The sequence below is a fragment of the Canis lupus genome, chromosome 22 (genome assembly GCF_048164855.1).
Source record: "Canis lupus baileyi chromosome 22, mCanLup2.hap1, whole genome shotgun sequence".
Taxonomy (NCBI): domain Eukaryota; kingdom Metazoa; phylum Chordata; class Mammalia; order Carnivora; family Canidae; genus Canis; species Canis lupus.
This window is the reverse complement of record NC_132859.1, coordinates 37,201,814-37,225,073: the sequence shown is the minus strand read 5'-3', so window position 1 is coordinate 37,225,073 and position 23,260 is coordinate 37,201,814. Positions and strand designations below refer to the sequence as shown.

At 37.9% G+C, this 23,260-nt stretch overlaps 1 protein-coding gene and 1 long non-coding RNA gene across 11 annotated transcripts in view; one reads left to right on the top strand and one right to left on the bottom strand.

The window, feature by feature from the left end:
* Nucleotides 1-6,180, top strand: part of LOC140614150 (uncharacterized) — a 40,944-nt gene extending 34,764 nt beyond the window's left edge. Inside the window, exon 3 of the long non-coding RNA XR_012015046.1 lies at nt 5,835-6,180. This is a non-coding gene — a long non-coding RNA (uncharacterized lncRNA). The remainder of the gene's footprint in view (nt 1-5,834) is intronic.
* The window catches only part of RBMS3 (RNA binding motif single stranded interacting protein 3), a 1,291,910-nt gene that overhangs the window by 952,039 nt on the left and 316,611 nt on the right, over nt 1-23,260 (bottom strand). The gene's annotated exons all lie outside the window — the stretch shown is intronic.

Below are 23,260 nucleotides of genomic sequence, written 5' to 3'. Positions count from 1 at the left end.
CATAATCCTGAATAATACCCCTTCTTTTAGACAATATCCCACCTGAAGAAGCTTCAGTAGGATATACAAGGCCTCTTTAAAGCATCAGGAGGTGATGTCAATAGGAAAGAAGAAGTAAAGATTTTCAAAAACTCTCTCTTCGACAAAAGCAGTAATATCATTAGAAAAAAATTGTAAAAATATCACCTTTTTCAGAACCCTGGAAATTACACAAAACTTTGCAACAGGGGCACTTGGGTGGCTTAGTTGGTTAAGCATCCACCTTTGGCTCAGATCATTATCTCAGGGTCCCAGGGTCCTGGGACGGAGCCCTGCATCAGGCTCCCTGCTCAGTGGGGAGCTTGCTTCTCTCTCTCTCCTTCTGCGGCTCCCCCTGCTTGTGCACACTCTCTCACTCTCTCTCACTGTCTCTCTGTCAAATAAATAAATGAGATCTAAAAAAAAGCTTAAAACAATATAGGGAACATAAATTCAAGAAAAATGGCTGAATTTTCTTTGTAGGAAGAGAGAAATTATAGTATTTTAACTTGTCTATTTCTATCCTACTCTTCCAACTCTGCTATAGTTTTGAACACCAACAGCCTTACAATCCCAGTGAAACTAGTATCTTAATAACCCCTGGAAGTAGCAGAACAGAGGAGATACTCCAACAGAGTTGGAGATACTCAAAAGCCCAATTCCCAGAGAACTGTCATTATTTGATGTGTCTGTCCATTCCCTGGAAAGTCACTTTTATTTGACCTACCTCAGAGCTCACCCAGTGCAAACAACTTTTCAATACATCATAATAAAACTATCCAGGCCAAAGACAGTAAGAGAATCTTGCAAATGCAAGAGATAAATCATCACATACAAGAGATCCTCAATAAGACTCATAACTGATTCCTCATCAAAAATCAAGGAAGCTGGGGTGCCTGAGTGGCTCAGTGGTTGAGCGTCTGCCTTCGGCTCAGAGCATGATCCTGGGATCCAGGATCAAGTCCCACATCAGACTCCTTGCAAGGAGCCTGCTTCTCCCTCTGCCTATGTCTCTGCCTCTCTCTCCATGTGTCTTTCATGAATAAATAAATAAAATCTTTTAAAAATACATGGAGGCCATAAGGCAGTGAATTGACTTATGCAAAGTGCTGAAAGACTGTCAACCAAGAACTGAACGAACTAAGAGTTCTATAGATCCAAGAATTCTATATCCAGCAAATTGTCCTTCAAAAATAAAGGAGTAATTAAGATATTGTAAGTAAACAAAAATGGAGAGAACTGGTCATTACTAGACCTGCTCCTCAGTAAATACAAAAGGAATCTTTCTCAGTGAACTGAAAAGAACACAACATGGTAACTTAAGTCCACATGAAGAAATGAAGAGCACCAGTATAAAAAGGATGCTATAAAAGTATTATTTGTAATATTTTCCTCTATATAATGAAAACATAACTACATAAAATTATAAATCTATACAATGTAAAAATATATAATTTGTATGACAATAATAGCAGCAAGAATGATGAAGTGGGTGGAACTACATAGGAGCAAAGATTTGTATGATTGAAATTCAGTTTGTGTTAATATGGCTAGACTGTTGTAAATTAATATGTTAATTGTAATTTCTAAGTCAACCATTAAGAAAATAATAAATACATAAAATAAATGACAAAGAAATTAAAATGGTACACTAGAAAAATCTAACACAGTAAAACATTAAAAGAGAAAATGTAGAACAGTAAGAAAGACATGAGACATATGTAAAACAAATAGCAAATGGATAAATATAAATCGTACCTTATTAATTTCATTAAATGTAAATGAAATAAACATTCCAACTAAAAGGCACAGCTTGGTGGAATGCATTTTTTTTTAAAAAAGGATAAAACATAATTGACTACATGCAAATCAAAACCACAATGAGATACCACTTTGTACTCACTTGGATGGATGGCTATAACAAAAAAGACTAATAATAACGAGTGTTGCCAATGATGTGGAGAAATTGGAATCCTTACACATTGTCAACGGTAACATTACAGTGGTAAAGCTGTTTTGAAAAACAGTTTAGCACATCCTCAAAAAGTTAAATATAGAGTTACTATATGAGCCAGGATTCCATTCTTAGGTATGTACCAAGAAAACTAAAATCATAGTGTAATTAAAACTCAGTAAGAAAACAAACAATCTAATTAAAAACTGAGGAAAAAAAAACTGAGGAAAATATTTAAACAGACATCTTACCAAACAAGATTTACAAGTGGTAAATAACCATATAGAAAGAAGTTCAACATCACATAGCATTAGGGAATTGCAAACTAAAATATTAGTGAGATTCTATCCCACACCTATTAGAACAGCTAAAATCAAAATATGGAGAACAATGCTTGTGAGGATATAGAGCAATAGGAACTGTCATTCTTTGCTGACAAAAATGCAAAATGACACAAGTACTTCGGAAAAGTATTTGGCAGTTTCTTACAATGCTAAACCTAGTCTTACCAAATGATCCAGCAATCACACTTTCAGATATTTACCCAGATAAGTTGAAAACCTAAGTCTACATAAAAACCTGCACATGAATGGTTATAGCAGCTTATTCCTAATTGCCAAAAATTGGAACTAACCAGGCAGGGTGTTCTTCTATAAGTGAATAAACTGTTGTATAGCTATACAAACAAATATTCTTCGGTGATAATGAGAAATGAGCTATCAAACCATGTAAAGACATGGAAGAAACTTAAATGCATATTGCTAAGTGAAAGAAGCCAGTCTAAAAGTGCTACAGCCTATATGGTTCCAACTATGTAATATTCTAGAGAAGGCAAAAAAGAAGAAGAAGAAGAAGGAAGAGGAGGAGGAGGAGGAGGAGACCAGCCAGGAAGTTAGGGGAAAGCAAGGAGAGAAAGAGAAAGAAGAGGGGAAAGAGGAAAGGAGGGAGATGGAGATCAGATTTTTTAGGGCAGTAAACCATTATTTTGTAGGATATTGTAAAAGTGAATACATGGCATGCATTTAACAAGACCTATGGAATCTATAGCAAAAAGAATAAACCCTAACATAAGTTAGCAACTCTTATCATAATGTATTCACAAGCCTGGATGGTACAGTAGGTTAAGTTTCAAGACTCTTGGATTGGGCTCAGGTCATGATCTCAGAGTTGTGGGATCAAGTCCTGTGCTGAGCTCCATATTCAGTGCAGAGTTTTCTCATCCCTCTACCTTCCCCTTTGCCTCTACCCTCGCTTTCTCTCTATCTCCCAAAATGAATAAAAATCTTTAAACAATTATTTATCAATGTTGGTTCACCAATTGTAACCAATGACCATACCAATGTAAAATGGTAGTAATAAGGAAAACTGAGTGGTGTTGAGTGGTGGGGCAGATGGAGTATGTTAGGAATTCTCTATACTTTTAGCTCAACTTTTCTGTAAACCTTAGACTGCTCTAAAAAATAAAATTATTTAAAAAAAAAGTTCACCAACTTGTACGTAAGTTTCCAGCAGCATTATTCATAATGGCCACAAAGTGAAAACAATCCAAATGTCCATCAACTGATGCACAGATACACAAAGTGTGGTCTGTCCATACAACAGAATATTATTCAGTGGTAAGAAGGAATGGCATAGTGACATATTTGTTACAACTAAAATGAACCTGGAAAACATTAAATTGAGTGAAAGAGGTCAGACACCAAAGGGCATATCTTTTATAATCCATTTACATAAAATTTTCAGAATAGGCAAATCTATAGAGATAAAAAGGATATTATTGGTTGCCAAGGACTAGGGGGAGGGGTAATGAGAGTGACTGGCAACATGTAGGGTTTCTTTGGGGATAAGGAAAACAAATTAGGTCATATGGATCGTTGTACAACCATATGAACATACTGAGATTCACTGAACGGGTACATTTAAAGGGTACATTTCATAGCATGTGAATAATATATCAATTAAAGAAACAAAGCATTAAGTCATTTTGTCCTCAACAGTTTGGAAAGAAGAAAATACATGTAGAAAACACTACTGTTCAAAGGTCTAAAATACCATTATGCTAAATCATATGTCTATAGGGCCAAAAGTATTTTCAATCTAATAAGTAAGATCATTTTGTTTTCTTATTGTCAGTGATTACACTCCCGTCCCTCCCCCCCACCGCCAACCCTTAACTCTAACCCATTCATTTTGGGGGCTTAAAAAGAACTTGAAACATCTTCAACTAATCATGAGTGGGCCTACAGCACTATCTCCTTACATGAATGACATCCACAATATTCTAAGGTATTATTTGTTCTTCATTGTGTCTTCAAGTTAAGTTGTCTTTATCAGAGGGCTATTGTTTTGAGCTTTGAGTGTTTTTTGGGAAGACACTGAATTATACCTCACCTCTTCCAAGATACACACATGTGCGCACACGCACACACACACACACACACACACACACACACACAACCCTCTAGCATCTTATTTCTCAGTTCTATGTGCTAAAATGTAGGAAACTCAAAAGATGAAGGCAAAGCATGGTATTCATTGAACTTAATGCCATGTCAACAAGTGCCCACATCTATCCACATAGAATTCCCACAAGTTTTAGAAACAAAATTCCTATTTGCAAAATATACCACATATTTTGAGAGCAAAGTTGGCCAGAAGGCCCTGCAGAATCAGAAAGGACTATATTTGTATTTTTCTCACTTTATTGCTATTTCAACTCTGTGATATAAATTTGACAGGTATTTTAATCTCCACTTAAAAAATAAAGACTTAAAGGCCCCTGGGTGGATCAGTCAGTGAAGCATCCAACTCTTGATTTCAGCTCATGTCAATGAGATGACCCTGAGATGGGTCGTGAGAGCAAGACTTGTGTTGAGCTCCAGGTGGGCATGGAGCCTGCTTGAGATGTTCTCTCTTCCTCTCCCTTTGTACCTCCTCTCCCCCAAGCACACACTTGTGTGTGTGCCCACTCTCTGTGTGTCTCTCTCTCTAAAAAAGTTTTAAAAAGACTTAGACATCAAGAGGGCACATCATTTGCAGGGTTGCCTTCTTAATTTGTGGCAGCCAAAAAAAGTATTAAAACCTATCCTGATTCTCTCATATGTTTAATGAAAAGAGCATACCCTCTTCACTCATATTATGCTAGCAGCCCACTGAAGAAGCCAGGAAGATTGTTCTGACTTTGTAGTTAAAATGCCTAAGAGAATTTTAAAAATAGGTGATTGGATTTTGCTATTCTATAACTTAATTTGGAAAGAGGAATGAAAGAAGTTGTGCTGAAAAAATAGATGTAGGTCTTTAATGGCATATTTGTGTAAAATATTGTAGAGGGAACAACTCATGAGTTGCTTATTGAAATCAAATAAATTTCTTTAAATCAGTCTCTTTTTCTTTTCATTAACAAATTCTATACTGGGAATGATTTTGTAATCTCCACAAAGTAATAAAATGCAGTCTATCAATCTGTCTGTGTGAAGTCAATAGCACGCTAAACTAAGCCCTCCTCCCTGCAGCATGCACACACACAGGCATGCGTGCACACACGCACCCACACAATGTCCTTATTTTATAGCCTGAAGTACTTTCTCTTCCAGTGTGTGCTTTGCAAAAAAAAAAAAAAAAAAAAAAGTAGCAATGCCTCAGTAGCATTAAGGAGGACTCTTGAGGCACTTTTGCAATAAATTCAATATCTACTCCTGTTAGAGAAAATTGCCATAAACTACCAGGTATCATATTTTGGCTAAGCCATCAGTCAGCCACCTTTTATGGAGGTGTATTTACTATCTAGTACATTTCTTGAAATTGCCCAAGTTGCTTATAAATGTCAAGCAAGTTTCACATACTTACCTGTGTTTCTTTTTAGCAACTGACAGCAAAGTGCCCTCTCAGTGGGGCGCTGTACATGTAATCCAGCTAAGAAAGTAAAACCAAGAACCAAGATGCCTTTTACCCCAGTGCAGTAATACTGCTGAACAAGGAAATCTCCACTTGCTGTCCCTTGGAAACAGCACCAAAAGAGGGCATGGAACATGTGTGTATGATGCAACCAGCTGCGCATGGAATCAACTCTTAATTAAACATTACTTAAGAGTTATAAAACTAGGGTCACCACTGCCATTTTCATTTCAGTGGAACTGAAAGGTAAACTCAGCCAACATTTAAGCCATTTTGTTTTATTTTCATCAAAAGTTTTCCTCTAAGATTATACAGCTAAGGCGGCATAAGTTCCCATTCATATGACAAGAGGAGATTAGGTAGGAAAGCAATCAAGAATGGCTTTAAAGAGGGCTAGTATCGAAGCTCAATAAAGAAGATGTGGTTTATGTATACAACGGAATATTCCTCAGCCATTAGAAACGACAAATATCCACCATTTGCTTCAACGTGGATGGAACTGGAAGGTATTATGCTGAGTGAAATGAGTCAATCGGAGAAGGACAAACAGTGTATGTTCTCATTCATTTGGGGAATATAAAAAATAGTGAAAGGGAATCAAGGGGAAAGGAGAGAAAATGAGTGGGAAATATCAGTGAGGGTCACAGAACATGAGAGACTCCTAACTTTGGGAAACGAACTAGGGATGGTGGAAGGGGAGGAGTGCAGGGGGTTGGGGTGACTGGGTGGCAGGCACTGAGGTTGGCATTTGATGGGATAAGCACTGGGTGTTATTCTGTATGTTGGCAAATTGAACACCAATAAAAAATAAATTTATTTAAAAAAAAAGAACTTATTAAACTCAACAGCAAAGAAACAAGCAATCTAATCATGAGATGGGCAAAAGAAATGAACAGAAATTTCACCAAAGAAGACATACACATGGCCAACAAACACATGAGAAAATGCACTGTATCACTTGCCATCACGGAAATACAAATCAAAACCACAATGAGATACCACCTCACACCAGCGAGAATGGTGAAAATTAAAAAGACAGGAAACAACAAATGTTGGAGAGGATGTGGAGAAAGGGGAACCCTCTTGCACTGTTAGTGGGAATGTGAACTGGTGCAGCCACTCTGGAAAACTGTGTGGAGGTTCCTCAAAGAGTTAAAAATAGACCTGCCCTATGACCCAGCAATTGCACTGCTGGGGATTTACTCCAAAGATACAGATGCAGTAAAACGGCAGGACATCTGCACCCCAATGTTTATAGCAGCAACGTCCACAATAGCCAAGCTCTGGAAGGAGCCTCGGTGTCCATCGAAGGATAAATGGATAAAGAAGATGTGGTCTATGTTTACAACAGAATATTACTCAGCCGTTAGAAATGACAAATACCATTTGCTTCAACATGGATGGAACTGGAGAGTATTATGCTGAGTGAAGTAAGTCAGTCAGAGAAGGACAAACATTATATGGTCTCATTCATTTGGGGAATATAAAAAATAGTGAAAGGGAATCAAGGGGAAAGGAGAGAAAATGAGTGGGAAATATCCGTGAGGGTCACAGAACATGAGAGACTCCTAACTCTGGGAAACGAACAAGGGGTAGTGGAAAGGGAGGTAGGCAGGGGCTGGGGTGACTGGGTGATGGGCACTGAGGGGGCACTTGACGGGATGAGCACTGGGTGTTATGCTATGTGTTGGCAAGTCGAACTCCAATAAAAAAAATATACAAAAAACAAAAACAAAAAAAGAATGGCTTTAAAGCACAGAAGAGCACCTATAAAGCTTTTTATATTGTTCCTCCTTCTTACAGAAAAAAAAAAAATTGGATTTGGCTCTCTGTTTCCTCATATGTAAAATACTTTATGCCCAACCCATAAAGCTGTTGTAAGGACTGGATGAACAATGTATAAAAAATGCCTAACAAAGTCTTCTAAGATGACACCAAAAGCCTACATGGAAACCCCACCTAAACTCATCTCTATAATCTGTAAAACAAGAAAGATGCGTTTCTAAGAGGTCTCTCAGTTCCATCACTCAAGAATTCCATAAATCTGTAAAAGAAAGGAAATATTGTTTGATCCCCCCCACACAACATTTCTCATGTATGCTATGTTTTTCCATTCCTTCTTGCTTGCTTTGGCGATCCACACTACCCTACCATACCTCCATCATCACCACTCAAAAAAGGAAGCAAAAGGAAAGTTTTAAAATGACAAGTGCCTTTACTCTTGGCTAAGTTTAACATGCACTTAGTCATCTGCTGGTGAGTTATTTTGGCTTGATACTCTATTTATTCTGTCAGTCAATTAAAAAGGTACCACTCACCACACCACCAACTACAGCATATGTGAGGGGACTCTCACATGGAAACAGAGGACTCCTTTGGTGGAATTTTAGAAAAAGCTATTAGCTATATAGGATTTCACTAATATTTTTGGCATTTCAACACAGAACTCCAAATCTCAGGCATATGGAATCTCTAAGAGTTCTATTAAATTTCAGCGAATTGAAATATTTTATTGTTAAATGGCCATTTTTCTTAGATACACAGAAAAGAAAAATTTTTTTAAAAAGGTGATGGAAAAATGCTGAGTCACTGTAGAAGACAGAAGGGAAAAGAGAAAAATGCAGCCACCTTGATAGAGATGCGTACCTCTGACTTTGGCTAGATCTAAGGGGCAGAAATGAATTATAAAACCAACATATGTGATCCAATTCTCCGAGACCTTCTTTTCACTGCCAGCAAAGGAAAACTAGCATTCACATGAATATGTTCAACCATGTAAGTGAGCTGGTATCAAATCTATAGGGAGACAGGAACTCCAACCTTTGAGAGAGTAGTGTCCCAGATCCAGTTTCTGAGTGCTATGTAACTTTGCAGAAATTCTTTAACCTCTCTGAATCAGAATTACATACAACAAAATATAGGATGCCCAATTGCATCTGAATTTCAGATAAACAACAAATATTTTGCATGTGCAAAATTAAGTTTGATTTTTTTAATCTTTAAAGTCATTTGGGAGAAGAATGGTGGGAGAAGAATGGAAAGTGAGGGGAAAAGAGGTTTTAGGTCATACTATCTGAGTTCTTTCTTTCTTTCTTTCTTTCTTTCTTTCTTTCTTTCTTTCATTCTTTCTTTCTTTCAATTGTCAGGTCTATATTATATGCTTACTTGGTACAAGGCACTAGCATCTCATGATAAATAAAAGCAGACACAAAGCTATGAAAAAATAAATTCACCAATTAAAATAAAAGTACAGTTCTGATGAGGGCAATGGAAAGATGTGTGACCAGAAGAACTATGGCAAGTACTCATCAAAGTTGTACATGTGAAGTATAGGTGGGAGAAGATGGAAGAGAAGGGGCCCAGACTTGGTCTTGAGGAATCACAAACCATAGTTATCTAATCAAGGAGGACAAGCCTCCAAGGAGAATAAAGCCTGGAGAAGAAGGAGTGATGCAGGATATTAATATTGTTGAGAGCAGAATAGAGTCTTTCAAATAGGCAGTCATGGTTAACACTGAGGGACACTGCGGACAGGTCAACTAATACCAGCACTGAGGGATGTCATTCCACTCCGTGACAAGGATGCCACTGGCACCTGAAAGAGGGTTATAACAACAGGTTCATGGGCAGGGGCATATTTACCTCTATTAGTTTTGCAGCTGTGAACCAATCTTGAAGCCAATTTGAGACTCAGTTTCTCCAGCTATAAAAATGGCACCAAGCACATCCACTTCAGAGAGAATGCCACAGTCTTTAGCAGAATATATGTCCACTAAATATTTCCCTTCATGTTCAAGTTTCATCCAAGAATACTGTGCTTTCACGGCATTAATTCAGATTTAACTTGCCCTCAAATTTCTCTTGGTGAGGTTAATCTGAATAACAACCATGAAATTTACTCTTATACTCAATTACACTGTAACAGCTTTTAGGTAACAATCTACATAAAAATATAGATATGCAAGGAAATAAAATCAAAATAAAATGCCACTGAGAAGGTAATTCAGAAGAATTACATAATAGACTTTATGAATCTGTCTTGGTGCTAACGGCAGAGTTGTCATCATTTAATTTTTTTTCTTCCTCATCAAGGTCTGAATCAAGACCTTGTAACTCCCAAGGTGATACCTCACTGCCCCATTCTTTTGCAAGAAGTAAAATTTTAAAAAAAACCTACTTAGATTCCTACCTATGGACATGCTCCAGCAAATAAACACCATCTACAAAGCTACAAGGGACATCTGGAATGCAAAATAGTTGAAGCAAAGGGTTGCCTTTATTTTTAGTAGGAAGGTCTCAATATAGAAGTCTTCTATCTTAAAAAATGGCTGGAGATTTCAACTCAAAGTTTTACTTTACAGTTTGAATTGCTTAGTTTGACCACAGCTGGTCCCTCTCTTGGTCCTGCTTTATCTAGGGGAACAGGAGTCAGTGATACTTTTGACTCCATGTCCATTATGCCCCAATCAGTTATAGGCTTTACACACCTCCTCTTATCTAAGCATCTAGCAATTCTGCCAAGGAATTATGACCAGTTACAATAGATGGAGCTAAGATTCACTGAGGTTAAATAACTTACAAGTACAAGGCTGGTACATGGTGGAGCTAGGCTCTGAAATCAGATCTCTCTGATCCTAAAACTCTAAGACTTTTCATTACATGAAAACATGAGTTTTCCCCCAAACTCAATGATGTAGCAATATTTGGGAGGGGGAGGGAAGAAGGAGGAGGCCAACAATAATATTCACAGTAGAGGCGAAAATACACTTCTATGTTATCTGTAGATTGTGTAGCCAGATTAAGCAAATAAAAATACAGGACACACACACACACACACACACACACAAACAAATACCCAGTTAAATTTGAATTTGAGATAAATAACCGTTTTTATTTATTTTTTTAAGAGTTTTTGGTAAAAATAAGCATGCCCCATGCATTATTTGGGAAACACCTACACTAAAAAATTATTTGTTGTTTCTCTGAAATTCTAATGTAACTGGACAACCTATATTTTATCTGGCAACCCCACCTGTAGAGACTTTTAAAACAATAATAAAATTATTTACAACTTGGTATTTTTTTTTTATTATCACCACACACCAGCAATTCCAAACAATGTCAGTGACAGAATGCTTTGATGATGAGTAGAGTTCTCTCCTGCAACCCTCACCCTATACACATGGATTCATCACTATCTAAATGGTTCTACAGAATGGCAGCACCCCATGAGATGTTAAAAAGTCTGGTGGATAATCTGCAAAGATGGCCACCATTCATTCCTTCCCTCCTTCTAAACTCATATCTGAGCTCTCCTTGAATCTGGGGTGGTCTTCAGCCTTATTTGACCAAGAAACTTGCAGAAGTGATATTCTGGAACTTCCAGGTGTAAAATATTAGAAGCCTTGCAGCTCTCCCCCGCCCCGCCCCGGGGTCTCTTCGAATGTCCACTATTTTTTTTTAAGACTTTTATGTATTTATTCCTGAGACACACACACACACACACACACACACACAGAGAGAGAGAGAGAGAGAGAGAGAGAGAAGCAGAGACACTACACAGGCAGAGGGAGAAGCAGGCTCCATGCGGGGAGCCTGACATTAGACTCAATCCCGGGTCTCTAGGATCACGCCCTGGGCTGAAGGCGGCGCTAAACCACTGAGCCACCCAGGGATCCCAAAATGTTCACACTTTAGATGCTCCCTCTGAGAATGCTCCCTCATGGAAATCCTATGAAAAACCAAAGCCATGGAGAAAGGACATAGGTAGATACATTTTTGACAGTCCCAGCTGAGCTCTCAGATTAACTGCCAATCATATAAATGTCCAGGCTAATGATATTCAGATAACCCCAACTCCAGCCTCTGTTTGATGACAGCTGCACAAGAGATCCCAAGCAAGAATCACCCAACTGAACCCAGTCAAGTCTGAATTGTGAAAGACAGTCAGAGGTTGTTTCAAAGCAGAGTTTCTCAGCTATACAGCAGTAGATAACTAGATGAAGAGAATTCTTGTGGGATTAAAAAAAAAAAAAAAGTTCCACATAAAAAGTTGGAGAACACTGAAATCATATTTTTCTCTTCGAAACTCATAATGTGTAAGTCCATAGCAACAGTTTAGGGAATTTCTGCAAAAAAAAATAACTTTAATTTTTATTTAACTCAATATTTCCTAAGTGTATCTAGTTACATAATCCATTTTCTATGAAATTCTCATTGACATTTTGGGGAAAAAAGTGTCCTGGGAGCTCAGTTTAGGAAAATCTATACTATTCCATGCTATTTTCCATCAGAGGTAGTCATGTGAAGGAGCTATTGTTTCAAAACTAGTGAAATGATAAATCTTGCTAATAAGTTGGGCTCTGCAAGAAAACTAAGAAGCAGAAATAGTTTGATTATATAATGTATATGGTAGTTCCATTTGTTGAACAACCAATAGGGATATGCATTCTAATCATGAAGCATACACATAATGGAAGAGTGGAAGGGAGTATCTGAAATTAAGATGGTCTACTCCAGGAAATCTGGAATGCAAAATAGTTGAAGCAAAGGGTTGCCTTTATTTTTAGTAGGAAGGTCTCAATATAGAAGTCTTCTATCTTAAAAAAAGGCTGGAGATTTCAACTCAAAGTTTTACTTTACAGTTTGAATTGCTTAGTTTGACCACAGCTGACAATCCAATTCAATTTCTAACTTTCAACTGTGCTGCATAGATAAAGCTTTACTTGTAAAATAAATCACACTTAGAGTACAAGGAATATTTGTCTCCACCCATTCGTCTGAAATAGATCTTGAGTAATAAAACTATAATTCTCCAGCATTTTTGACATATATAGCAGTTGACATATTTTCCCTCTTTAGTTCATGATAGTAAGCTGAAAGGTATTTTTTAACTCCTCATTTATCTTCTTTTAATAAATCATAAAGATAGCATATTCCTTTGTAGGTTTTCTTAAATATGAGTGTTTTTTAGAGTCAGCTGCTTGAAGGAAAAGACATTTTTATTTATGGATTCAACTGAGATGAAAGAAAGTAAAAAGCTGCATAAATAAATTGCTACAAACATTGCCTTCATTTTAATATAGTTATCAAAGTACAACAGGTATTTACAATGAAACACTGCACAGAGAAAAGGTAAACACATGAAAGGAACCAAGAGAGATAAATCTGTGGCCTTGTGATTATATTGGGAAGCTTATGGATATCAGGGATCAGTACAGTCCATCAATGGAGAATGAGCTGCTCTTCACATAATGCTAATGTGGTTTCAACATCTCCAGTTCATTTTATAGATGAAGATAATCGAGCTTATAAAAAGTCAGAAGTATCCTTGGGGGTGGGCAGTAGCCCATCCACCAGAAGTAGCACCTTTTCAAAAATTTTCACATGCTCCATGTTAAGAGAATTAAAAAAAAAAAAAAAAAAAAAAAAAACAGAAATGTTAGATGGACTTCCAGAACCTGAGCCCAAGGACTCCAGGGCAAGGTGATATCCCAGCCACACTATTCCTGCCAAAGGGGTCTTGGGAAAGGCACAAAGAAGTAGCAACAACAACACCCATCCCACAGGGGTCATGAGTTTTAAATGAGTGAACATATGTAAAAAGCTGTTAGCAGTACCTAGAACACTGTAGGCCATGATAAAATTAATTCATTTATCAGGGCCCCAAAATCCCTCAAGAAGAGTGCTCTGCTGTTTATAAGGCACTGTACCCCCCAATCCATGGACTGTTTTCTCTTGAATGAAGGACAAACTCAGGGGGAAAAAAGATGAAACAGAGTAAAATACACTATAGAATCTTCAATAGTCAAACTTTAGGAAGCAGAGTTATCAAAGGGTATTTGGTGAATATGTTTTTGTTTTTAAATGTATTTTCTCTGCTCTACCAATAGCAAAACATGTTCCATCTCTAGAGAAGTCACACTGTCCTGTTCTGGGGGTTCCATTCACATTGAAAGATATAGGAAAGGCATCCTTGAAAATGTGCATGGCACACATGTGGCCTTAAGGAGAAACGCTGCTCATCCCTTTTCTTCTTCATGGGCCTCACTGTCAAGGTTGCTGAACTTGGCTACACCAACATAGCAAATCATTTCTTCAAGTTCATGTATCTTTCCACTCCAACTGTGGAATATCAGAATGTATAATCTAGCCTCTCTGGTTTTTGAGTCCTGTTATAGTTTTTAGTGACATGTGGCCAACAGGGACATGGTAACAGATTTAGGTTGTCACCAAGTGAGGAAGAGTAAGGTAGATATAGGTATAAAAGAGTAGAAGCCGAGTAATCAAAAAAGTCCAAATGGCTTGTACAATATTTAAATTCTTAAAATCTCAACTTGCAATGTCTCCTCAAATTTTTGTTCAAGAGATCCCTCAGGTTAACTTGGAAATATAAATATTAATATGTTTATACATATACACACAATCATGTGTGTGCATATGCATGTAGCCATGAAGGAAAAAAAATAACCTGGTCACTAAAGTCAGTCTATCCTTTGGTTTAAACTTTGGAGAACCATAAATAAGACAGTTCTATGACACTCATAACTTCACATCCGTGACTGGATGCCTCCTTGCAAGAAGTTTTGAATTTATCTTTTTTCATGTAATAATTGTACTTGAAAGTCTATTATAACATTTCTATTTCCATGTTCTTTTTCCAATTTAATTCACATGACAATCCAGAGAAACTGGACCCAACTGTAAAGATAAGAAAACTAAGGCCAACATGACTTGCATGCAAGCTGAAGATTTGACTTTGTTTTGTTTCTTTTTTCCACTATTAGTCATCAACTATTATTTCTTTAACATTTCTTGTTTTGTGTTTTTCTCATTTCCTTACACCATTTCTGTAATCAATTTTGTGCTGATAACATTGGGTAACTCTCAGAGCTATTTGAGATCTTCACAGGAAGGTAAAAGGAAAATTCTGAGTTCCTGAAACAGAATTGAGACCAAGAGGAGTACCTGGGTAGCTCACTGGTTGAGTCTCTTGCCTTTGGCTCAGATCATGATCCAGGAGGCCTGGGATTGAGTCCTACATTGGGCTCCCCACAGGAAGCCTGGTTCTCCCTCTGTCTATGTCTCTGCCTATGTTTCTGCCTCTCTCTCTGCATCTCTCATGGATAAATAAATAAAATCTTTTAAAAAAATGAGACCAAGAAAATAGAATCTACCTATATGGCTAATGTATGACAACTGCACTGAAGTAGGAAGGGGAAAATAAGCAATTTTGGAAATGAGTGGAGGCTATGGTTTTAAAGATAAAGGGAACTGCATCTAGGCAGAGTACTGTAGTTGATAAAGTTTTTTCTCATGGGAGTAGAGATCACCAATTCTGAAACCTATGTACATATATACTAGAACTAAATATACAAGTGAATGGATGGTGGACAGTAAGAGCCAGGTTTCCCATTGTTGGAGTAGAAGGTTACAGATAACCAAGGGGAAGAGACCAGAATGAATCCTGTTGGATACTGGATTAGTTGGAGACAGGGTTAGCTTAATATAGATGGGTAAATATAAGAATAGTTATTGATGGGTGTGTATACACAGATTAGGAAACATATATATCTTTCCATGTTCTGTTTGCTGAGTGGGCCTTAAAGCAGCAAAATTCAGTAGCAATGAACCCATCTAGTGCCCAGATCTTAGTTTCTAGCACCTTTCTTCAAAACAAGGAATCAGGATTCCCTGGGGAAATGGCTGATTCTAGGGCTAGGGCAAGGAATATACTAGATGAGCCTGGAGTATCCTGTAATGTTAAAAAGTAGGGAAGTGCTCACAAAACAAAATGATGAGAGTGAGTCAAAGGGGCACACTTGGTGAAAAGTTCACACAGGTGAAAGTTCTCTCAACAGCCAAAGCTGGAACAATCTCATAACAGAATAAAAAACACAGTATTGGGTTATAGTCCAATTTATAAACATCTACAAGTCCATACTGACATAAATAAATGTCTAAATAAAGAAGAGCAGACATATCGCCTATGCAAAAGAATCCTAAATAATTTATGTAGATACTCCCTTTCAAGGTAGTGGAGCTTAACACCATTCTCCTCTGACCCCACCTGTGGGTTGCATTTAGCAATTTCCTCCCGAAGAATATGGTATGAAAATGGAGTAACTTGATTAATTGATTTTTGAGGAATAACTTTATAATGAAGAAACTTACTTTAGCCAGGTGAACATGCTTAATGTCATCAGTAAAGCATATACTTTTGATACGATATGATGAGAATACTCTGGTCTTCCTCTCAAAAACCCATAAACTCAATCTAATCAGGAAAAACAACAACAACAAAAGACAGAACCCCACTGAAGAACATTCTACAAAATATCTATCAGTATTCCTCAAAACTGTCAAGGCCATCAAAAACAAAGGGAAGTCTGGGAAACCACTACAGTTTAAGCCTAAGGATATGCGACAACTAAATATGATGTGGTATTCTATTTTTTTTAAGATTTTATTTATTCATGAGACACACAGAGAGAAGCAGAGACATAGGCAGAGGGAAAAGTAGGCTTCCTACACAGATCCTGATGTGGGACTTGATCCCAGCACCGAGGATCACACCCTGAGCTGAAGGCAGACACCCAACGACTGAGCCACCCAGGCATCCCATGATGTGGTATTCTAAATGGGATCCTGGGACAAAACAAACAGAACATTAGGTAAAAATTTAGGACCTCTAAATAAAGTATGGACTCTAGTTAATAATAGTCTAAAAATACTGGTTTATTAACTGTGAAAATGTACCATACTAACATAAGATGTTAATATTAAAAATTATTTTAAAAAACCACACACATACACACAACTTCCAAATGAATTTTTTTTAAAAAAAAACTTGGTTTCCTTGATGGTATTTGGTGAATCATTAACTCACCAAAGGCCAGCATTTACAACCAACCTTTAAAAACATGTACTAATGAAGGGAAGAGATAATGATATGGATATTCTAAAACATGAGATATTTAAAACTGCCTTATATTTATTGAGGAAGATACTAAGGCATTCTTTCTATTTTATCTGATTTCCCTTCTTTAATATATTTTGCTTGACCTTAAGCTAAAATTCCTTGGCACACTGAATAGTCACCAGTTGGGGGTAGGAAGCAGTGGTTAAGACATCGTGGACAGGGGTGTCTGGGATTTAAATATTGATAGACAACAGGCCTGCAAAGTGGACAAGCCACACATGGATAAGGAGGAGTTAGTTATACGCTCAAAAGCTTACGTTAATTCTAGATTCAAGAATCCAAGGTTAAAGTTGTCTTTCAAGTAAAACACACTAATTGCAGATTCAGGCACTAATTAGAGGCTTTCCTCAACTTGGTCAAAAATTCATAGGGCATGGGAAGCATTTTTTCTACTTCAATTCTAAGCAGCACAGTGAATGAATATAATAAAAGAACTTAACCCAGCATGGCGCAAAATGAAAGAGTCTCTCGGAATGAATGGCATGAGGAGTTGCAGGAGGATGGAGGTGCCACAGCAGTAGGCAGGGAGGAGACTAGAAAATTATACTTTATATTCCAATCACTTTAAGAATGGTGGCAGGTTCTGATCTCCTCACTATCCAATTTTTCTCATTCCTAAAGAGAGCAAACAAAGCAAAAGAAAACAGCCTTAGGCCCCAAAATAGCAGGTCTCAAACACTGAGAACTATGATGCATACAACACCTTATAGCAACCCACTGTGCATACTTTCTGAGCATCAGAAGCAAGAAGCAAGAGGATACAAGCAAATGAGTCACTGCAGGGTCACCAGTTAGAAGTTATTCACCAATCCCAGTTGAGTGAGGCTGTTTGGAAGCCTCAAGAAGTTGCAAACTCTACATACTAATGAAAATCCAAAATGAGTGCTCCTGAACTCCATCCAAGAAGCCCTGAGCCAGTCTACAATAGCCTGTCCCTTTTGCACTTCCTGTCTGTCTTTGATATTGTAGTGTCAGGCCCAATCAACCATTTCAAAGGGAGTATTTCTTTTTTTAATAATAAATTTATTTTTTATTGGTGTTCAATTTGGCAACATACAGAATAACACCCAGTGCTCATTCCGTCAAGTGCCCCCCCTCAGTGCCCGTCACCCATTCACCCCCACCCCCCGCCCTCCTCCCCTTCCATCACCCCTAGTTCATTTCCCATAGTTAGGAGTCTTCATGTTCTGTCTCCCTTTCTGATATTTCCTACCCATTTCTTCTCCCTTCCCTTCTATTCCCTTTCACTATTATTTATATTCCCCAAATGAATGAGAACATAATAATGTTTGTCCTTCTCTGATTGACTTATTTCACTCAGCATAATACCCTCCAGTTCCATCCATGTTGAACCAAATGGTGGGTATTTGTCATTTCTAATGGCTGAGTAATATTCCATCATATACATAAACCACATCTTCTTTATCCATTCATCTTTCGTTGGACACCGAGGCTCCAAACTGTAGAAACAGTTTGGCTATTGTGGACGTTGCTGCTAGAAACATCAGGGTGCAGGTGTCCCAGCGTTTCATTGCATCTGTATCTTTGGGGTAAATTCCCAGCAGTGCAATTGCTGGGTCTTAGGGCAGGTCTATTTTTAACTCTTTGAGGAACCTCCACACAGTTTTCCAGAGTGGCTGCACCAGTTCACATTCCCACCAACAGTGTAAGAGGGTTCCTTTTTCTCCGCATCTGCTCCAACATTTGTGGTTTCCTGCCGCGTTAATTTTCCCCATTCTCACTAGTGTGAGGTGGTATCTCATTGTGGTTTTGATTTGTATTTCCCTGATGGTAACTGATGCAGAGCATTTTCTCATGTGCTGTTGGCCATGTCTATGTCTTCCTCTGTGAGATTTCTGTTCATGTCTTTTGCCCATTTCATGATTGGATTGTTTGTTTCTTTGCTGTTGAGTTTAAGAAGTTCTTTATAGATCTTGGAAACTAGCCCTTTGTCTGATACGTCATTTGCAAATATCTTCTCCCATTCTGTAGGTTGTCTTTGAGTTTTGTTGACTGTATCCTTTGCTGTGCAAAAGCTTCTTATCTTGATGAAGTCCCAATAGTTCATTTTTGCTTTTGTTTCTTTTGCCTTCGTGGATGTATCTTGCAAGAAGTTACTGTGGCCGAGTTCAAAAGGGTGTTGCCTGTGTTCTCCTCTAGGATTTTGATGGAATCTTGTCTCACATTTAGATCTTTCATCCATTTTGAGTTTATCTTTGTGTATGGTGAAAGAGAGTGGTCTAGTTTCATTCTTCTGCATGTGGATGTCCAATTTTCCCAGCACCATTTATTGAAGAGACTGTCTTTCTTCCAATGGATAGTCTTTTCCTCCTTTGTCGAATATTAGTTGACCATAAAGTTGAGGGTCCACTTCTGGGTTCTCTATTCTGTTCCACTGATCTATGTGTCTGTTTTTGTGCCAGTACCACACTGTCTTGATGACCACAGCTTTGTAGTACAACCTGAAATCTGGCATTGTGATGCCCCCAGATATGGTTTTCTTTTTTAAAATTCCCCTGGCTATTCAGGGTCTTTTCTGATTCCACACAAATCTTAAAATAATTTGTTCTAACTCTCTGAAGAAAGTCCATAGTATTTTGATAGGGATTGCATTAAACTTGTAAATTGCCCTGGGTAACATTGACATTTTCACAATATTAATTCTGCCAATCCATGAGCGTGGAATATTTTTCCATCTCTTTGTGTCTTCCTCAATTTCTTTCAGAAGTGTTCTATAGTTTTGAGGGTATAGATCCTTTACCTCTTTGGTTAGGTTTATTCCTAGGTATCTTATGCTTTTGGTGCAATTGTAAATGGGATTGACTCCTTAATTTCTCTTTCTTCAGTCTCATTGTTAGTGTATAGAAATGCCACTGACTTCTGGGCATTCATTTTGTATCCTGCCACACTGCCAAATTGCTGTATGAGTTCTAGCAATCTTGGGGTTGAGTCTTTTGGGTTTTCTATGTAGAGTATCATGTCATCGGCGAAGAGGGAGAGTTTGACTTCTTCTTTGCCAATTTGAATGCCTTTAATGTCTTTTTGTTGTCTGATTGCTGAGGCTAGGACTTCCAGTACTATGTTGAATAGCAGTGGTGAGAGTGGACATCCCTGTCTTGTCCCTGATCTTAGGGGAAAGGCTCCCAGTGAGTGCTTCCCCATTGAGAATGATATTTGCTGTGGCTTTTAAGATGTTGAGGAATGTTCCCTCTATCCCTACACTCTGAAGAGTTTTGATCAGGAATGGATGCTGTATTTTGTCAAATGCTTTCTCTGCATCTATTGAGAGGATCATATGGTTCTTGGTTTTTCTCTTACTGATATGATGAATCACATTGATTGTTTTACGAGTGTTGACCCAGCCTTGTGTCCTGGGAATAAATCCTACTTGGTCATGGTGAATAGTTTTCTTAATGTAATGTTGTATCCTATTGGCTAGTATCTTGTTGAGAATTTTTGCATCCATGTTCATCAGGGATATTGGTCTATAATTCTCCTTTTTTGGTGGGATCTTTGTCTGGTTTTGGAATTAAGGTGATGCTGGCCTCATAGAACGAGTTTGGAAGCATTCCATCTCTTTCTATCTTTCCAAAAGCTTTAGTAGAATAGGTATGGTTTCTTCTTTAAACATTTGATAGAATTCTCAAAGGGAGTATTTCTCTAGTGAAATGCACCCATAGAATCTTCCTGCTCATTCCAAATTGATTACAATTTCTGGCTAAATGATCCAGATCTCAGGTCCACTTCCCATGGAATTCCTAGGACTTTGGATCTCCCCACTGGGGGAACAGCCCGAAGCCAATGACCAACTGTTTCAAGGAGACAAAAGTTGGTTGCCTTGTCTCAGAATAGGACAGCTTTTGATGTGATTTATCCTCCAGAGCTCCCCATGGGATCAAGCTGAGGCTAGACCTCAGTTAAAACCACATCTTCGCCTAGATTCATCCTGAATTTTCTCATTTCCTTGCAGATTTCACCTGTAAGTGGTCCCTTACTAAATACTTGTACCAGAATCCCTCTCTCAGGCTCTGCTTCTAGAGAACTTGACCTAAGTTACCCCCAATAAAAACTTCAAATAATAATAATGGTAAAACCATCAATGACTACAAACACAACAGCATAATAGCAGTTTACATTTACTGTGTGTTTACTATTCTCAGACACTGTTCTAAGGGTTTTATAATAATCATCTCTCTTAAACCTCACAAAAACCCATGAGGTAAGTCCTATTATTATCATCCCTATTTGCAGAAGAGAAAACAGAGGCTCAGCAAGGTTAAAAAAAAAAAATTGCCTAAGGTCACACACCTAGTAAGAGGTAAAACAAGAATCCCAGGCAGTCTGGCTATAGTGTCTGGGCTCTTAAACTCTGTTCCACTCTAATTCAAGTCCTTATATATTTTACAGCCACACAATTCTTAAAAATGAATGTTTGTTATGAAGTTTTTCATCTAAAGGACTCCAAAATGTATTCTGAAGTAACTAGTCTAGATTTGGCCTTGGGATCTAAAGAAAGCATGAAGAATTATGACCTAAAAATCCACTGTGGACCATTTGCTGATTTAGAGGGTATTGGGGACACCATAGACAGAAAGGGATCCCCCACCTCCCCTTCTGTACAGTTTAGACTGCAGGACATCAAAATGCATGATTACATGGATGGATTTTAGAGTACTTCTGTTTTATAAACTGACTTAAAGAAAATTAGGTGGATATTCCTGAGCTGCTCGGCACCCTACTCCTTATTTGAGTTCATGAACCCCTGTTGTAAGAACCCAAAGTTCACATTTTAAAAAGCTGACCAGGAAAGACTTAGAATATTCCCCCTTCTCTCCCTCTCTCCCTCTCCTCTTCCTGTGCATGCAGCTGCACATGGCACCTCAATACAGAGAATCTTAGAGGGCTGTTTTTGCTTACAACAGCCAATTAGAAAGCAAAAGGCCAGCAAAGTCCTGCCAGAGACTCGCTGTGCCCTGGACAACTTCCCACATAAACAAAGTGGGGACTCCTTTAAAGAAAAGATGCCCTTGGCTTTTTTAAGGGTGAGAGTGATATTCCTACAAAACCACAACCTTTCCCTGGCCTTGAGTTCCCCTTATGCAAAACTCAAGTATATGTGGTTTTACTTCTGTATAACCTTTTTCAACAAACCCACAAGAATTTGGGTTCCAGTATAAGTGATTTGCCAATTACTCCAGTTGGGGATAATTAGAAAAAATAGAAACCAGGGTTTACAGGGGAAGAAGGAAGTAACTCAGAAGGCAGAATCAGGGTAGAAATTTTGGCAATAAAACCTGGAAAGAGAGAAGAGAGGAAGATGAGTTTAAATCAGGGCCAGATTAAGACATTTTAAGGACTGGTACTTAGAGAAAAGGCCATTTTAAGCTTCTCACTCAATATGTAATTCAAGGCAAAAATTTTATACCTTAAACACTGGGTATAATATATGCCAAAATGAAACTAGTTTCTCCTTAGTTGTGTTGTTTTTAATTTTATTTTTTTAATTTTATTTTTAATTGTAAAAGTCTCGAGAAGTCCATAGCAGCTGGACTCCCCATATCTTTTTGGAACCTTTGCTTAGCCAGCCTGCTAAGATTCTTGCTGACTCCTGCACAAAGCAGCATGAGGTAAAGTGAAATCTATGTTTTAAAGCGAAGTCTGTGTGCTTATTGGGAGGAGGGCAACAATGGTATGTGCAAGAGCTGCTGATGTCTCTACCTGGCATAAATTGGTATCAGACAAATCTGAGCATTCAAATTATTCTGTATTTTAGAGGCCAAGGAAGGTGCTAGAGTTAGGACACAGAAAAATAGAGGCAATGACCTTTGTGATATGAAATTCTAACAACATTCAAAGGCATTGACTATCTAGGAGAAATCCTAGACCCAGAGGGGAGAAAACATCTTGAAGTGTGCTCACTATTGGCAACAAAATAAAGCAACTCTATAAGCATATCCAGTACCTGAGGCACTGTAGTTCCATCATTACTCATTATTAAAACTCTGAAATAGGTCTGTATTGACTGAGAACCAGGAGATGCCCTCCGCAACCTCTACTCCGCAAGCCTTCCTCAGGGACTCCAGGAACCAAAGGCATTGCCATGAGCCAGCGACAAACACCTGGACCAGCTCAGAACAGTGTCCACTCTGAATGGTCAGTGCTCCCCACTCACAGCACACCTACCTATAAATGTGACATTGAAGCCAGAAGCCGGGGAGATCATGACATTTTCTTAGCAAAGAAGATCTGAAGAATGGAAGTGAAGAGTATAATGGCTATTATAACTCATTCATAATAAACACAAAATAGTTGAAAGAAAATTCTGACTTCCTTTTAATATAAAGTTTATTTTTTTTATTTTTTTATTTATTTTTTCTTTTTTTAATATAAAGTTTCTTAACTATACTCTTCTC